At 40.8% G+C, this 19,179-nt stretch overlaps 1 protein-coding gene across 1 annotated transcript in view; it reads left to right on the top strand.

The window, feature by feature from the left end:
- The window catches only part of LOC124616273 (uncharacterized protein PB18E9.04c-like), a 222,815-nt gene that overhangs the window by 863 nt on the left and 202,773 nt on the right, over positions 1 to 19,179 (top strand). The gene's annotated exons all lie outside the window — the stretch shown is intronic.

Raw genomic sequence — 19,179 nt, 5'->3', positions numbered from 1 at the left:
CAACACGACCGTCACCTCCAGAAATCTTCAAATCGCGGCACTGTCAATGAAATTTGACGTTGTCAACATTTGCTTTGGAACACGCAATTTAGTTAGGAAAATAATGTTTTATTCGCAACTGTCTCGACCGCTTTCGACGGATTTACAACATTTTGACCGGATTCGAGTCTTATACCGGGTGATCATAAATTTGAAAAATTAATTAACCACAGAATAATGTAGATAGAGAGGTAAACATTGACACACATGCTTGGAATAACATGGGGTTTTATTAGAACAAAAAAAAGTTCACAAAATGTCCGACACATGGCGCTGGACAGCAAAACTACTACCGTGACAGCCGGCCGGTGTGGCCAAGCGGTTCTAGGTGCTTCAGTCTGGAACCGCGCGACCGCTACGGTCGCAAGTTCGAATCCTGCCTCGGGCATCGATGTGTGTGATGTCCTTAGGTTAGTTAGGTTTAAGTAGTTCTAAGTTCTAGAGGACTGATGACCTTAGATGTTGTAACCTCTGGCGTGCCACAGGGGAGTGTTATGGGACCATTGCTTTTCACAATATATATAAATAACCTAGTAGATAGTGTCGGAAGTTCCATGCGGCTTTTCGCGGATGATGCTGTAGTATACAGAGAAGTTGCAGCATTAGAAAATTGTAGCGAAATGCAGGAAGATCTACAAAATGGTTCAAATGGCTCTGAGCACTATGGGACTCAACTGCTGAGGTTATTAGTCCCCTAGAACTTAGAACTAGTTAAACCTAACTAACCTAAGGACATCACAAACATCCATGCCCGAGGCAGGATTCGAACCTGCGACCGTAGCGGTCTTGCGGTTCCAGACTGCAGCGCCTTTAACCGCACGGCCACTTCGGCCGGCTGAAGATCTACAGCGGATAGGCACTTGGTGCAGGGAGTGGCAACTGACTCTTAACATACACAAATGTATTGTATTGCGAATACATAGAAAGAAGGATCCTTTATTGTATGATTATATGATAGCGGAACAAACACTGGTAGCAGTTACTTCTGTAAAATATCTGGGAGTATGCGGGCGGAACGATTTGAAGTGGAATGATCATATAAAATTAATTGTTGGTAAGGCGGGTACCAGGTTGAGATTCATTGGGAGAGTCCTTAGAAAATGTAGTCCATCAACAAAGGAGGTGGCTTACAAAACACGCGTTCCACCTATACTTGAGTATTGCTCATCAGTGTGGGATCCGTACCAGATCGGGTTGACGGAGGATAGAGAAGATCCATAGAAGAGCGGCGCGTTTTGTCACAGGGTTATTTGGTAACCGTGATAGCGTTACGGAGATGTTTAGCAAACCCAAGTGGCAGACTCTGCAAGAGAGGCGCTCTGCATCGCGGTGTAGCTTGCTGTTCAGGTTTCGAGAGGGTGCGTTTCTGGATGAGGTATCGAATATATTGCTTCCCCCTACTTATACCTCCCGAGGAGATCACGAATGTAAAATTAGAGAGATTCGAGCGCGCACGGAGGCTTTCAGACAGTCGTTCTTCCCGCGAACCATACACGACTGGAACAGAAAAGGGAGGTAATGACAGTGGCACGTAAAGTGCCCTCCGCCACACACCGTTGGGTGGCATGCGGAGTATAAATGTAGATGTAGATGTTAAGTCCCATAGTGCTCAGAGCCATTTGCTACCGTGACGGGTGAGAAGTACGCCGATATGTTACAGAATCGCATCATCCCCGGCCTGGCTGAAAAACAGCTGCTGGAACGTACGATGTTTATGCAGGATGGCGCTCCACCCCATATTGCTAGACGCGTGGAAGACCTCTTATGCGCGTCGTTTGGTGATGATCGTGTGCTCAGCCGCCACTTTCGTCATACTGGGCCTCCCAGGTCCCCAGACCTCAGTCCGTGCGATTATTGGCTTTGGGCTTACCTGAAGTCGCAAATGTATCGTGATCGACCGACATCTCTAGGGATGCTGAAAGACAACATCCGACGCCAATGTCTCACCATAACTCCAGCCATGCTTTATAGTGCTGTTCACAACATTATTCCTCGACTACAGCTATTGATGAGTAATGATGGTGGACATATTGAGCATTTCCTGTAAAGATCATCATCTTGCTTTGTCTTATTTTGTTCTGCTACTTATTGCTATTCTGATCAGATGAAACGCCATCTGTCGGACACTTTTTGAACTTTTTTATTTTCTTGGTTCTAATAAAACCCCATGTCATTCCAAGCATGTGTGTCAATTTGTACCTCTCTATCTAAATTATTCCGTGATTTATTCAGTTTTCAAATTTATACTGACTTTTTGATCACCCGGTAGGTTGTCAGCAGAACCAGTGTCTTGTTGCAAAAGTATTAGGTTGGTGCATAAGTTAGTAGCGTTTTTCCGTAAGTTTAATGGACACAACAGATACACACAACAGAGACTTTGTTGTTGTTGTTGTTGTGCTCTTCAGTCCTGAGACTGGTTTGATGCAGCTCTCCATGCTACTCTATCCTGTGCAAGCTACTTCATCTCCCAGTACGTACTGCAGCCTACATCCTTCTGAACCTGCTTAGTGTAATCATCTCTTGGTCTCCCTCTACGATTTTTACCGTCCACGCTGCCCTCCAATGTTTAATTTGTCATCCCTTGATGCCTCAGAACATGTCCTACCAACCGATCCCTTCTTCATGTTAAGTTGTGCCACTAACTTCTCTTCTCCCCAGCCCTATTCAATACCTCCTCATTAGTTATGTGATCTACACATCTAATCTTCAGCTTTCTTCTGTAGCACCACATTGCGAAAGCTTCTATTCTCTTCTTGTCCAAACGATTTATCGTCCATGTTTCACTTCCATACATGGCTACACTCCATACAAACTCTTTCAGAAACGACTTCCTGACACTTAAATCTATACTCGATGCTAACAATTTTCTCTTCTTCATAAACGCTTTCCTTGCCATTGCCAGTCTACATTTTATATCCTCTCTACTTCGACCATCATCAGTTATTTTACTGCCCAAATGGAAAAACTCCTTTACTACTTTAAGTGTCCCATTTCCTAATCTAATTCCCTCAGCATCACCCGACTTAATTCGACTACATTCCCGTATCCTCGTTTTGCTTTTGTTGATGTTCATCTTATATCCTCCTTTCAAGACACTGTCCATCCCGTCCAACTGCTGTTCCAAGTCCTTTGCTGTCTCTGACAGAATTACAATGTTATCGGTGAACCTCAAAGTTTCTATTTCTTCTCCATGGATTTTAACACCTACTCCGAATTTTTCTTTTGTTTCCTTCACTGCTTGCTCAATATACAGATTGAATAACATCGGGGAGAGGCTTGAACCCTGTCTCACTCCCTTCCCAACCACTGCTTCCCTTTCATGTCCCTCGACTCTTATAACTGCCATCTGGTTTCTGCACAAATTGTAAATAGCCTTTCGCTCCCTGTATTTTACCCCTTACACCTTTAGAATTTGAAACAGAGTATTCCAGTCAACATTGTCAAAAGCTTTCTCTAAGTCTACAAATGCTAGAAACGTAGGTTTGCCGTTCCTTAATCTTTCTTCTAAGATAAGTCGTAAGGTCAGGATTGCCTCACGTGTTCTAACATTTCTACGGAATCCAAACTGATCTTCCCCGAGGTCAGACTTCAGTCATCAATAATATACTCTCCTTCACTATTTACAAGTCTGCCAACGCTGGGGTAACATCTCGATTCCGTGACTGTAGAAACCACGTGTTTTTGAGGCGACTAACTCGTCGAGCCATGTTCGCAGCGCATTTTCATCCTGAAAGGAAGTTCCTTTAAGGTTGTTCGATACAGAGCGGAAAAGATGAAAATCTGAGGGCGTGAGATCAGGTGCGGAACGACTTTCCAACCCAACTTCTGTTCAGTGTTTTTTGTCAGTCTAGCAGAATGCGGCCGGGCGTTATCGTGGAGTAACATTACTTCATTCAGTCTTCCTGATCGTTGTCGTTGGACTGCAAGGCGTCTCAGTTGCTGACAGAAAATGTCAGCAGTGTTCAAAAATCGTTCAAATGGCTCTGAGCACTATGGGACTTAACTTCTGAGGTCATCAGTCCCCTAGAACTTAGTACTTAAACCTAACTAACCTAAGGACATCACACACATCCATGCCCGAGGCAGGATTCGAACCGGCGACCGTAGCAGCAGCGTGGTTCCGGACTGTAGCGCCTTGAACCGCTCGGCCGCTTCGGACGGCTGTCAGCAGGGTTGGTTACACCTCGGGTAATTATGGATCCCCTGAAGTCTTTGTGCCGAGATTTGCTGCTTAGTTTGGGCTCAACCATTCCTTTCTTTTCCTTATGTTTGCATAAAGACACCGTTTCTCGTCAACAATAACGTTGTAGGATAGGAATGGTTTCGGTGTTGTTCAAGAGCCAGTCGATGACGAGTAAGCGGATACACACATAAGGCCATCCGCTGGTAGTTGTGATTTTGGCTCAGAGCAGGCGTTACCCACACAGCCAATTTTTTAACCTTCCCCATTGCTTGCAAATGTCTTCCAATGGTGGAATGATTACAGTTCATCACATTTGCCAGTTCTCGAGCCCACTGACGTACATCATTGTGGATGACTGCGTTTGAACGATCTTCATCAAACCTTGACGGTCTTTCTGAACGCGGAACTACACTTTCTAGCGTCCACAGCTCCAATCACTATTATAATATGTAAAATCAAACAACAACAGTGAAGCACGAATAAAATAGGCAATCCATAAATAAACCCATAGCAACCAGAATACCAACATGCAAAACAAAAAGCTATGAGCTTATGCACCGACCTAATAACATGTCAAACGGTCATCTAACATTCAACGTGGCCTCTTGAGTGACGTCGAGTGATCGAGGTCGGCGTAAGGTGACAGTTCAACCTTTGACAGTTATAGCAAGATCCTGGTTTTGATAATGATTCGTGCCGTTAGAAACCAGTCAACTATTGTAACTCCATACAACGAGATAAAGACAACTGAGATTAAAAAAATAGTTTTCATGGCACTGTCTCATTCGTAAACCAGACGCTTCATCGAGGTCAGGCTTCCCCTCGCCCACTCCAGTGACTACAACAATTTCACCAATACAAACCAGTGTATAGAGGGTACACAGCATACCAGTACCATTTTCCAGCTTCGTTTTGCAGATGGCGAGGCATAACAATTGTCGCTAACTCCCTGTGTAAGCCTGTGTTCCTCTAAATTTTTATTCTGCGTCGTTACACAGCTTGTAATTCTGTACGGACAGAAACCTTCAGACGTAAAAGTAACTTCAGTCGTACCCAAAAGAGTATTATAGGACCATCACTGTCCTTAATGCACACATAGTAAGTCGTTTAAAGCTGTACATACGATTTATTTTTGTGAACGATCCAAGATGAATGGCACCTTGCTCTAAATGTATAAAAAAATTATGTTAGTGTGGGCGAGTAGGAACAACAATCCTTTGATGTTCGAATACACTATTGTTGGTGTGCTGTTTGACGCAGTCACGTCGATTAAATATCTGTTAGTTCAGTTGCAAATCAATATGAAATGGAACGACCTCGTGAAGTCGGCAGTAGGGAAGGCGAATTGTCGACTTCGGTTTACTGAGATTTATCGGGAGAATCATACGTATGTGTTGCTCATCTATAAGGGAGGCTACCCAGAGAATACTAGTGTCGGTAGTAGGGAAGGCGAATTGTCGACTTCGGTTTACTGGGAGAATTATACGTATGTGTTGCTCATCTATAAGGGAGGCTACACAGAGAGTACTAGTGTTGACCAGCCTTGAGTACTGTTCGAGCGTTTAGGAGCCCTACCCGATCAGTTTAAAGGGAGACATCGAAGCAATTCAGAGGGCTGCTGCTAAATTTGTTGTAGACGACGTCCTTTTCGCGAAACGCTATTTAGGTAGTTTAGAGAACCGATGTTTACCTGAAGAACGATTCTACTGCCGCCATCACACATTGCGTGTAACGACCGCGAAGAGAAGATAAGAGAGAGTAAGGTTCGTACGTAGGCATATAGGCTGTCGTTTTCCCTCACTCCCTCTACGACTGGAATAGGAAAGGAGATGACTAGTAGTTGCAGAAGGTACCCTCCGCCACGCACCGTATGACGACTTACGAAGTATCTATGTAGATGTAGGATTACGGCAAATGACAGTACGCCAAGGGGCACATAAGTTTTTTGTATAGTTAATACTCTTTGTTTTCCATCAACCCAGATTATCAAGAACATTTTTTTTAAATACTATACAACTGTATAACAAGATTCGAAAGCTCTTGAAAAGACAAGTACTGTGACATAAAGCTTGTTGCGTTTTCACGAAAAGTTTCAGAGCCATCAGTGACAAGGGATATATCACTGTGAAAGTCTTTTCAAGAGCTTTCCAATGGCACGAAGAAAAACATAGCATTCTATTAAAGGACAGAAAAATCTTGGTTGATTTAAGAACTAAGAATATTAACCGTGCAACAAAATTACTTGTTCCTGTGCATACTATCATTTGCTGAAAATTTCGTTTCGATACCTTTACCCGGCTGCTATCATATACATAAACGCAAGGAAACTCTAGTGAAACGGAGAAAGACCTACAGAAGATAGACGTTTGGTGCAAGGATTGGCAGTAGATTAACAAAAATAAATTAACGTATTGCTTATAAACAGGCGGAAAGACCCTTCGTTGTATGATAACGCGATAGCCGAACAGTCACTAGAGGTAATAAATCCATTAAATACCTGCCAGTAAGCATACTGAGCAACAAAAGTGTAACGACGACATAAAAATAATCGTAGGAAAGCAGATGCCATACTAAGCTTCATTAAGAGAATCCTCAGGGAGTGTAGTCCATCCACAGAAGAGGTGGCTTACAAAACCCGTGTTCGATCAATACTTGAGTATTGCTGGTTAGTCTGGCACCATTAGCAGGTAGGACTGACTGAGGAAATACAAGAGATCCAAAGAGGAGCAATGCGTTTCGTCAAAGGTACGTTTAGTAATAGCGAAGGCGACAGAGATGCTTAACCAATTCCATTTTCAGAATAACAAGGGAAATGCTGTCCATCACGAGGTGGTTTACTTACAAAATTAAGAAAAGCGTACGTTCCTAGAAAAGTCAACCAATATATTGCTACGTAAATGTCCTAAAAAGATCATAATGGTAAAGTTTGAGAGATTCGTGCTCACACGGAGGCTTATCAACAATTTGTCTTCCCACGCACCATTCGCGGCTGGAAGACGGTGGGATGATAAAGTACACTCCGCCGTACACCACAAACTTGCATCTGGAGTAAATGTACGTCTGTCGAAAGACGAAATACTTTTCGTGACTGAACTGGAACATGGTCTCGGAATTTGGGAAGGAAGACTCTCCGCGGTGCATAATGACTTCCTTGTGGCGGCTCTCACTCCTATCCGTTGTGACGCTTTCGCCCTGGCTAAACAAACTGTGGTGAATTGCGTAGCTCTACTTACAATCTTATTTTTCTCTTCCATTAATCCGACTTGCTAAGGCACGACGACGACGACGACGAATAACATTCAAGTATTTTTCAAACGAGGGTTTGGTAAGAGACAATGTTCATAGGTGATTTACACTGACGAATGTCAGCCTGGGTTTGTCTTCCTGACAGCTAGGTTGATGTGATTGGTCCCAACGATAGCAAACGGTGTCAGTACTACAGTACTATATAAGTGCATTGTCTTACTTTTATTTATATAAAGATTAAGCTGCCAGTCTTTCAACGAAGTGTTGCTCTCTGAGTCTGTTTGCATACGACGGAGCTCTGTACAAGAGGGTAACGCGATTAGAAAATTTTTATGAAATGTAGGGAGACATGCGAATGATCATCAGGACGGTATTTACGCTTCAGAAGCGACGTCTTCCCTCGCAGGAAACGCAAAGAGTTTTATTCGTTGCGAAGTGTTTTGTCCAGTGGATCGCCTGACGTGGTATTCAATAAGCGCGTGTTTTTTTTTTTTTTTTTTTTTTTTTTTTTTTTTTTTTTTTTTTTTTTTTTTTTTTTTTTTTTCCCTAGGCAACGGTGCGGAACTGCATCGAAGCCTTTCCGGAACATAAGAAACACAGCATTAACCTAGGAAGCTACTGTCAAGCCTTTTCCAGGTCGGTGTTCGTGGAATCCGTGTTAATTTCCAGGACGCTTTTGCATTGGCTCTGCGAGCTCGATAGGAATCGCACAAGGCTTCGACCAGTACTGTACTGACTGTACTGAGTCCCATATATTGATTACGTGACAATTAACAATCTGTCAGACTACGACTATAGGAACTAATATTGAGTGTTTGCTTTCTGACGATAGAGCGAATATTCTCTTAACGGAGAAATTTTCTAGTACTCATTCGAAGGAGAAACTTGGCATCCAGCAACTAGTCGTAAAGAAGCCATTCCAGAAATCTTTTGTCTCGTAACATTGCAAAAAGTTTCCGACGATTTGGTTGTTGAGAACAGACAGTATCACATTTCCCTCTTTTATGTTTTTACAGTTGTTCTGGATGCCATCCTGAGAAAAAATAATCTGAAAACACGTGTCATCCATCGAGATACTGTATTTATTTATTTACATTTTTGTTGTTGTGTAGCACATATTTCCATTCAAGATACCGTCAGTTATCCCCACTTTCACGATTCTAGAAGTACTTACGGTGATTATTAAATCATTGGAAAACATAATAAAATCAAATTTCTAATGCCATAACTTCTAATGGAGTGAAAGAACAATCAAAATTGTGTATCTCGAATGATTGAGCCCAGTGGCACAATCACAGCAAATGAAGCGTGAGTTTCAAATTATGTTGACCAAACATTCATGGTGAGACGGTAGACTGATAACCGACGTTACTGTCCCCATAATATACAAATTTAGCTACGCTCTAATTTTTTCCTCGTGCTGGATTGCTTAAAGTATCAGTAGAGACAAATTTAAACGCTTTATCTATTTTCATTCATCTGTAAAAACGAAGCCTAACTTACCTGGCTGTAAATCGTAACTCACCATTTTTACTCCGACACTAACGCAAGTTTTCCTTTGGTTGCATGCGATCCTCTATCGCTTCCTGCCTTGTGTTCAATTCTTGCAATCTCTCGTGACACACAATATGTTTTACAAACTTGAAATATTATTTTCCCCTACAACTTTTCTCCTGTTCTACTTCTTTCAGCGTTAAGTTAATTACTCCTTGAAGTGTCAACTTATATCTCAAGAACAAGTACTATGATCTGATCAGAGATACCCATAGAAGTTTTGCTATTATTTAAATTACTTCGTCGATTCATACTCACCTACCTACTTAAAATCAGCTACATATTTTTGTAATTCCTAATTTCGAAATTGTAAAGTGTCTTCCTTCGTTCTACCACAGCTAACATTTTATTTAAAAATAGTTCTACTGGTCTAAAATTTTAGAAACTTCCCTAAATTCTATGTCAATATTTGGTACCAGCAAGCCACTTGTCTTCCAGAATTACGTCTTGCCAGCGAAAATTGTGTTGTGAATTACGTCTTGCCAGCGCAAATTGTGTTGCTGCTCTTGAACAATAGGCCAACCCCAGGACAATGTACATGTATATGTTACTGACACTTTGAGAATTACTAAAAAGTCGTTTGTAAACCTACACCTGCGTCACAATCCATCTTTCCTGTTAATTGTCGTTCCAGAAGGCTATGTAAATTAACCTCTTCCCGTTGCGGCCAACGCTGTATCACCGCGGTCTCTTGAATACTCACTCACTCATCCACTTTCTTCTACCACAGTCTTACGTGAGATTACTAGAATCATTATAAAGTAAAGATACGAATAAGCAATCGAAATGGGCGTTATTTCCACATGTACCACAATTTCGTAAGAAAGATAATCAAAAGGTGCCTAATTGAAAACGGTACGGTATAGCTGACGTACTGTTACTTCACTCCGGTCCACAAGCTTCGTATGGTTCACTCGTTTCACATGATGCCGAAATCGAGCGGTTCAAATAGACAGTTCAGTCGTATGTTGCCCACCTTAATTTTACATCTGTGCCCCATCATCAGTTTACACAATGACAGAGTTGCCTAAAACTGTGGCCTAAAAGGTGTCTTGACATCTTGATCAATGGATTTTCATCTACTTACGAGAAAGTAGAACTAAACAAGTATATAATGGAAATAAGTCTGAAATCATCTGCAGATCTTGTAAACGCCATAGATGTAACGATTTGACTTTCATGAGAGTATGGGTACAAACTCGATCCTCAACTAGTCTTCTAGTCTTGAACACTTTATAGTTTCTTGAATTTACTTTGTAACATCGTTAACTCTTTAGATGCAACAGATTCCTGTATATCTAACATCTTATCTGTGGTATAAACACCCAGTCAGGAAGAATCATTACAGCCATCAACGTTGTCTTGGTTTCTGACTCGGACGGAAAAAAAAATCTTTGTAAAGCGTTAAAAGCAGCGTGTGCGGATAGGCATAGAAGAAATAAGCTCTCTGTAAACGTATTTTATGTTTTAGTTACTCGAGACAAACGCATTTCTTTGTTTCTGTGTCTGCAGCTTTGGCCATTACTGACACACTGTGCTTCATTGTATTGTGCATCGTATATACTAGACCGACCAAGCTGTTTGCATTTTGATCAAGCGTATCACGCCAGTTTACATATGTTATGATGCATATGTATTAGCACCGTCATTACTGATGCAGATTTCTTGTCACTTGTACCGTACAAGACCGTTCATTCTATACAAGCATGTTGCTTTGCAGCCGGAGACATGTTCTGTAAAATTCTTCTGGACTTGAAACCGCATCGTATTGTAAAACGAATTCTGTGCTTCACTCACTGTTTCAGTCGCCTGTGATTATGGTGACTATATACGCATAGTTGCATTTATTTTGTACTTTAGTGTGACCACGTGACCGTAAGAATTAAACTGAAAATGAGCATTATAAATAGTATTTTCATTTTAATAACTGTCTGTTTTCCAAACGTAACGTTAATGTTGTTTAAAGTGACGCTATTAGGCTCTCAGTATTCATTAAATTCTGACAGTGGTAAAAGGACGTTCTTTTCACATTCTTATTTATTTAATAATCCTAAAATTATTACACAATGATGTAGAGAAGCCCTGTACATTTGATTAATGTTTGTAGTTTGAGATGTTGGGATATACAGCACAGTCAGCCAAAGTAGTCTCATTCCACGCAGGGGGCCCCTGTTCGATTCCCGACAGGGTCGTAGATTTAATCCACTCGGTGACTGGGTGTTGTCCTCATCATCATTTCATCATCATCGACGCACAAGTCGCCGAAGTGGCATCAGATAAAAAGACCTGCGCCAGGCGACCGAATATCCCAGGTAGGATATTCCGGCCAAAAATGCCATACGATCATTCATTCACCTCTTGGGATGGAAATACAAGCGTTCGAGACACCGTTCTAAAACCTAAATATTTTCAAAGACGCCACTTACTGACGAACACGGTGGTAGATATTCCTGTTGGATAAAGCTACTGCTGAAACAACTCGCTCTTCTGGATTAGTGGACGTGTTCTTTACGTTCCTGGAGCGTTTGCCATATATTTTAGCAGTAGCAGAGTACTGATTATCACCGTGCCTAAATTATTTGTGGATCCAGAAGCGCATTTAATTGTTATCATGTCGCAATGACCAGTTATCAGTTGGGTCAGTTAATTACAGTCCCAGCACGGGCACATTAAGTAGAGAGAGAACCTCGAGCCAAAGACACACTGGGATCGTAATCTGCATCCAGAGTTTTATCAGCTCAGTGATAGGTTGATAGGTTGTATTCTTCTATGATGTTTCTCCAGGTACGATGTTTATGCATTCGCGCCACACCCCAAACTACGTCACAATATGAAGAAGAGTAATCGCAACATTATCAACCCATTTAAAGATGAAGAAACATTTCACAAACCGCAACGCAGTTTTTCTGTGAATACCAAAAGGCATGAAAAACCCAAAACAGTTTCCATTTAGTATCACTACGGGTCCGGCAACAGGAATTCGTTCGTTAACAAATAATTCTGTAAAGGCTTTGTGTTGATTACAGTGTCTAAAAGTCTTGTAAATTATCTTGACATCCTGCAGTAGCTACAATGACACTGTTTGTGACTTCACATATTAGAAAATAAACATTTCTGCGTTTAATGCTGAAGGTGATGCTTCCATTGAGTTCAAGACTTCGTAGAAAATTTCCGAAACAATCACCTGCACGCTTTGTCAGAAAAACGAGAAATATATAAATAAATTTAAGGATTTTCCCGTATTAAATAGATTGAAAACGTCACCAGCAGAGACGTTTAACACGAATTCGGGCTAGTCTCATATTTGACACCAATTGTTCGACGTCTGCACATAGATGTTTCGTTAGTTCCTCGTTGTCTCTAAATGTAGGTCGTTTCTCATCTCGTGTTCGTGACTTGTTTTCCTCTAAATATTAAGGTTTCCAATGCTACACGCCTTATTTTCTTTGTAATTCAACTTCCATAGAGCTCTCATATGCTACCTGTGTTTCTAACGTTACTCTTCTTATTATTTCAAAATATAAGATTCAGAAATCGTTAGAGGTATATGAGAAGAACGCGAAATCAAGGTAAAGGTGTGGTGTCACCGCCAGACACCACAGTTGCTAGGTGGTAGCCTTTAAATCGGCCGCGGTCCGGTAGTATACGTCGGACCCGCATGTCGCCACTGTCAGTGATTGCAGACCGAGCGCCACCTCACGGCAGGTCTAGAGAGACTTCCTAGCACTCGCCCCAGTTGTACAGCCGACTTAGCCAGAGATGGATCACTGACAAGTACGCTCTCATTTGCCGAGACGATAGTTAGCATAGCCTTCAGCTACGTCATTTGCTACGACCTAGCAAGGCGCCATAGCATTTGATAATTAATATTGTGAAGCATGTATCGTAACGAGAGATGTTCTACAATTGTGGATTAAAGTTAAGTATTATATCAACTATGTACTTTATTTGCTACTATTAATTCCCTTAACTGTTCCAGACCTCACGCCAGTCAGCGTGTAATTAAACGCGTGCATTTCGGCCTCCTCTAGCAACACAGTGTTGGCTCTTCCAACAGTACAAAAGGTTCCCAAGAAAATTCTCCACAGGAGATTATATGTATCCTAAGAATTTTTGCAATAACCCCAACCCCCACTGCCAAGAATTACCCTTTTAATGATCTGATGACGATGACTAATGACTGTAAACGGCCGAATAACACTCGTCGATGATGTCAGGGGCGTTGTGGTTCCACTAAGAGATACCTCTCCCTGCAGTCAATTTTTGCGTTAGAAGCATTATAGAAGAAATTTGAGGTCTTAACTTACATAGTTTATGTCTGTGTTTGGTCTTTGTTATTGGGACGAAAAGACTGGTGATGCTGTATTGTAACATATCACAAAAAAAAAAAAAAACTTCCAGTCGTGATTCAGGTTGGATACTTCGGCGTTGGTATCTTAGTAGTTATCACCCCAGGATAGCTGGGAAGTTTTTGGTGTGCGTAGTCCTCTCGTGCCGGGCCCCTGGTTATGTTAGGCGGTTATTAAAAAAAAAGAAAAGAAAAAAAAAGTCTGAAGAAAGTATCCAGTCTGATTCGTGTTGTCAGGACGAACGAACTTTGAAGAATGACCTGGGATTGCACCCAGAAGAGATATGATCTGACTCTCGCTATTTTCAGTTTTTGCTTTCAAAATACCAGTTATGAAACAGACAAATCATTGGATAAATTTCAGTTCTGTAGTCACTTATCTATTACTGCATGTTTTACGGATCATGAAATGCTGTGCCTATAATTTGCTCGTAATCGGTAAAGTATAAGTAATAGAAAATTTATCGAAATCAGGTGACCTGTTTGTTGCAACAGTTGTAATATTTTCTACCGCATAAGTCGAGTGTTTACTTTATTTATGAATTAAAAATAATAGACGTGTTGCACATACACCACGTGGACAAAAAAATCGCTTATCATTGTAGATGTTTCCAGAATTAAGAGTTTGAAGACTATATTTATCACCACAAATACAAGCAAGAAGAAATTTCATTGTACTGAAGCTCATGTTCCACAGTAAAAGCATGTTACCGCATGTTTCTGTGAAAAGCAATTTTGCGGCGGCAACCAATAAATTAGGCGCTAATCTTTCCAACGCTTGGAATAACGTCGTACTCGTGATGCTGAGCACCTGCTTCGGAAACACACTTCTACGTATGCACCCTACACCACCCCCTAAATGCCAAGCTGTCCCATCTGCAACACCTACTTGCTATTCTAGATCAGGTTGCTCTAGTAACCGGTCTAGTAGCTTCCTAGTTGATCTCTAAAAGCTAGACCAGCACTGGTACTCAGAGTCCAGGGCAGGTACAATTACAAAGCAGCAAGTGCGTCGCCGAATTAATAAATAAATACAACTTTTGTCCTTCATAGATAAATAAATAGCTACGGCACTTCACAATGTAAGCCCTAAGCGTGTATGGCAGAGATAGGTATTACACCGCACTTAAGGTGTTGCGGTATGTCAATAAATAATATAGATACACGAAACATAACCGAAATTACATGCGTTCTTTTCATATCAACGTTAATTGCATTCACAATTACGGACTTTCGACGTGCCCTTAACACGAGCAATTCATTAAGGGTGGTCCATCGAAATATTGTTGTCTAAATGTGTTACCGAAAATACAACTGTGTTCCTACTCGGCTGATAAAGTACTATCTACATAACTGTATATTATATAGTCTCATGCTTCTTATTTTAACGAATCTAGATTTTATAGCAATTAAAATTACCTACGAAATTAGATTAACAATATGCTTTGAACGTATAATAATCAGACTCAAAAGACTTTGGATGGACAAAAGAGAAAAATTAAAAGAAATATACCATGCATGTGATAGCGAATCACGATCCGTTTGTAACTTGTAGGATTTCTGTTAGTCGATAAATCTCCAACAGCTTTTTCGCAGTACATTACGTCTCTTATATACTGTACGTGAAGTAACTGCAATTAAATTTACACATCTGAAAATTTATAGTTATGGTCACATAACTTCTTTGTTTCCCTAGACGCGTCTTTAGTTCGAGTGTTAACATAGTAACGGAAAAACATGTGTAAACTAAATCTCGTATTACAGTCAGTTGTGAAGAATAGGAACTTCGAGGCGTCGTCGGATTTTAACAAAAGTCCTACGTCGCGTAAGCTTGAGCAGACAGTAAATTCGCTTAACGATTGTCTTCAGTGATAGACAAATGAAAAACGGAAGCAACAATGAGAAGCAGAATTCGTTTCTTTTATTTCAATCTATGTTCTCATAACTGTTTTTGTGCTCAGACTTTTTTTATAGTACGAACTAGGCCACAGTGTCGGCAGTCATATTTTTGTTAAGTTCGACGATGCCTAGCTGATTTTATTTATATCTCTTGGTTATGCCATTCTGGCTTTAAAATGTGAGGATAAGTTTTAAACAGATCTGATGATGGTCACCACTGACCGAAATCAACACTCTGAGAACAAAAAGAAATTTTAGTGATAATAGACTGGAATAAGAGAAACAAATCGTACACTTTCTGACTACCTGCTTCTATTCGCGACAGTGTCGAAGCTTGCAAAAGAGAGGTAGTATGAGGATCACTCTCAGCTAGAAATAGAACTGAGAACTACAAAATGCAAGAACTGAAAGAATTTTGTAGTCTAGGAAGCAAGATGGAACCACAAGATGGCCGTCTCAGTAGGGATAGAAGGAGCCTAAAGACACAGCGTAAGAACGCTCTTTAGAAACTTTTCTGGCGTTCGTCATTGGTCTGACGTAACAGAAGTTACTTTTGAGCGATAGTACGCTATAGAAATGGAAGAGTTGAACTGTAATAAATACAAGGAAGCCAAACTGGAAGAATATACAGTATATGATAATGGTGCAATACAACATATGAATATTAGAAGTTTGGTTAACAACAAAATAGCCTAGGAAAGAATAGCGTTGAAACGCGTAGCACACCAAAGGGTAGGCTGGCTTGAGTACGCTCTGTTAACATATAACACCGACTGAAAACAAGGGCACAGGGTATTCAGTGATCAAGGTTGCTGTTAACAGTTACGAAGACAGGTAACAACTAAAGCTAGCACCATACTTTGTTATTCACACATTTTTGTTATGTTATGCATTTTAACTAACGTAAAAAATGAAATATACTGTGATACTGACTCAGCGCTCTAGTCACTGTATTGCTGAAAGCCCTGTACCACAATATGAAGATAATCTCATATCGTCAAGTGTAATTTATCTCACGAAAACTACAAATTTCGGATGCTGTAGATGTTAAAAGGTCCCTTGGAACATTCCAATCCATATAAGCTAGTGAACATATGTATTAGTAAACGATGACATGCCTCACTTTTCTGTGTGTTAAATAATTACACTTTATATTGTTTGCTTGTATCCTTTAAAGTTTCGTGTTCTTTAAACAATAAGATAAGTTTGAAAAAGGTCGCTCTTTCTCAGCATGGATTATTTGTAGTGAACAATGGGTAAATGGTGAATTGGTAAATCTGAAACGCCATTTTAAATTGGTAAATTTTATGTTCGAAGTTCCCACTTCGTTACTCTTTTTATCTGTCTTGGTACCTCTCGAGTGATAACGGATATAGTACTGGACTGGTATAAGTATTCGCTTAGCCGGAGACATGACTCTACATTTCTGTAACTAACTACCACCAATGCTATTTTTAATTCGACACAACTGACACGAGATTCGTCTCGTAATACCTGTTCCATATAAGAAACGGAAGATGTGAAGTTTTCTTGGTTAACCATGAAGTTTCCCAGTTACGTAAAAAGATGCTGACTGTGTGACATCTACTGTCCGCGCGAATTAAGTTGACAATGGGCGCGGCGGCAGATGGAAGTAACCGTAAAGGCGTTTCTCATTTACTGCGCCTTCCATCAGCCACCCCACCGAGTATCAATCTACTTTGCTTTTTGTAATATACGAAACACCATTTCCAAAATGCAGGCTATACCTACCAACAGCAAGGAATAATATACCGTAGACACCATAAATATTAAAAAGGTAGCTGGGATACCCGGCTACCCTCAGGGAGTTGATATGAGATGGTGTGGTAGTTGGAATGAAAGGACATTTTTGACTTTGCTGTCGGGGTGTATATGAACAAATTTTTCATAGTTACTATTCGAGAGCAAGCTATGTATAGCTGACCGGTTTCTCTGCTTCACACGGTGCTCATTCTCGTTCGTTGGGAACTTAAATGAGCTTCGCGCTATTCGTATGTTACGTTTCTCGCTTTGGTTTTTTGTTTCGCCGTTTTGCTTTAGAACTCGCAAGATCACCTCCTCTTTTACGTTTGAGCATTACCTAAAATACTGCATAAATCAAGTCAACCTTGTATTAACAAATACACTAAGTACACTTTATACATATCCACGCTTTATTTTCGATTTATTTTCAGTCACTGTGTCACTTTGGCGCCGGCCGGTGTGGCCGTGCGGTTCTAGGCGCTTCAGTGTGGAACCGCGTGACCGCTACGGTCGCAGGTTCGAATCCTGCCTCGGGCATGGATGTGTGTGATGTCCTTAGGTTAGTTAGGTTTAAGTAGTTCTAAGTTCTAGAGGACTGATGACGTCAGATGTTGAGTCCCATAGTGCTCAGAGCCATTTGAACCATCACTTTGGCTACTCACACACAAAAACAAACAGTGGATTGTTTTTATTCATTCACTACACTACTTTTTCCGTTCCTCCCTTGGTCACTGATAAGAAACTAACGTTCCAGCCCCCTACCAATCGGTAACACAACCAGTGGCGACTTCTGGAACATACCAAAAAGGCTTTGACTGGTCCACAATGTACCAGAACATTCCAGAACATTCGAAGAGTGTTTTGGAATGTTCCACAATGATCTGAGATGTTCCCGAACATTTTGGAATGTTCCTGATTTTTTCCGAACATTCCAGAACATCCTGGATCATTGTGGAACATTCCGAAACATTCTGGAATGTTGTGGAACGCTCTCGAATATTCTGGAATGTCCTAGACATTTCTAAAGGGCAAAACTTCCCAGCCCTTACATCTTCAAAAGCATGGCCTTCAGGTAAAAATGGTGGTGGTGGTAAGTGCCTATGGGACCTAACTCCTTAGGACATCGGTCCCTAGACTTCCACACTACGTAATCTAACTTAAACTTACTAACGCTAAGGACAACACACAAACTCATGCCCGAGAGAGGACTCGAACCTCCGAGGGGGGGAAACGCGCGAACCGTGGCAAGGCGCCCAGACCGCGCGGCTAGCGATAAATGGAAACCTTCTTCATGAATAGGGGATAGAGGGCTACCACTCCATGTAACTTCCTTGATCGTACCGGGACTTATTTCTGAGTATTAGCGGGACGCACGTTGTACACATATTTTTATAATATAAATTAACTGACGCTTTCAATAAATTAAAAAATTAGGAGGCCATTGTTGCATATAGAACTTATGAAATAGGAAGAATCAAATTAACATAGTTTTTTTCACTGCTTAAGATCTTGTTGGAAGAAAAAATTTCCGAAAGAATGGAAAAAAGACAATGCTCTACTAGTCTCGAAAAATAGCAGAAACGAGGATACCAATAATTACTGCCACGTACGTTTCTTGATTTCTGACTGGTTAATAAGTGTACGACTGTAATTAACAACAATACTATGTCTGAAAAAGAGCAAAACTATTTTCGTAAAGGCAAGTGATATATTTAGACGGCGAAAAATCATAGAAATGTGACAGGAACATTTTGTTAAAATATGCGTGTGGTGTCGGAGGAAGAAGTGGATCGGTGGACTGGATAAAGCAGCAGTGCGTCACCAGTGATTCGCGTTATGATAATTGACAAATGAAAGCAATTCTTTCTGTTCCATTATGCTAGCCGGTTTTCATCTCTACACTGGCACCCTCGGTGGTCTCATTACTAGCTATTAGCTGTGGTAGAAAGGTCTGAAACGGTTTCAGCCAGCCTCGTGACGCCAAATAAAATCTTCCTTAAACAAAATAAGAAATGAAACTCAAGTCGATTTTTGCAAATAAGACAACAGCAACTAGCCACTATTTATTTATACAAATAGCGTTGTTACAAGTTTCAAGGCAACGGGTTCATCTTCAGACGGCTGTTCACATTTAAATTACATTTGT

This window comes from Schistocerca americana, chromosome 1 (assembly GCF_021461395.2).
Source record: "Schistocerca americana isolate TAMUIC-IGC-003095 chromosome 1, iqSchAmer2.1, whole genome shotgun sequence".
NCBI lineage: Eukaryota > Metazoa > Arthropoda > Insecta > Orthoptera > Acrididae > Schistocerca > Schistocerca americana.
This window is presented reverse-complemented; position numbering and strand designations above follow the sequence as displayed.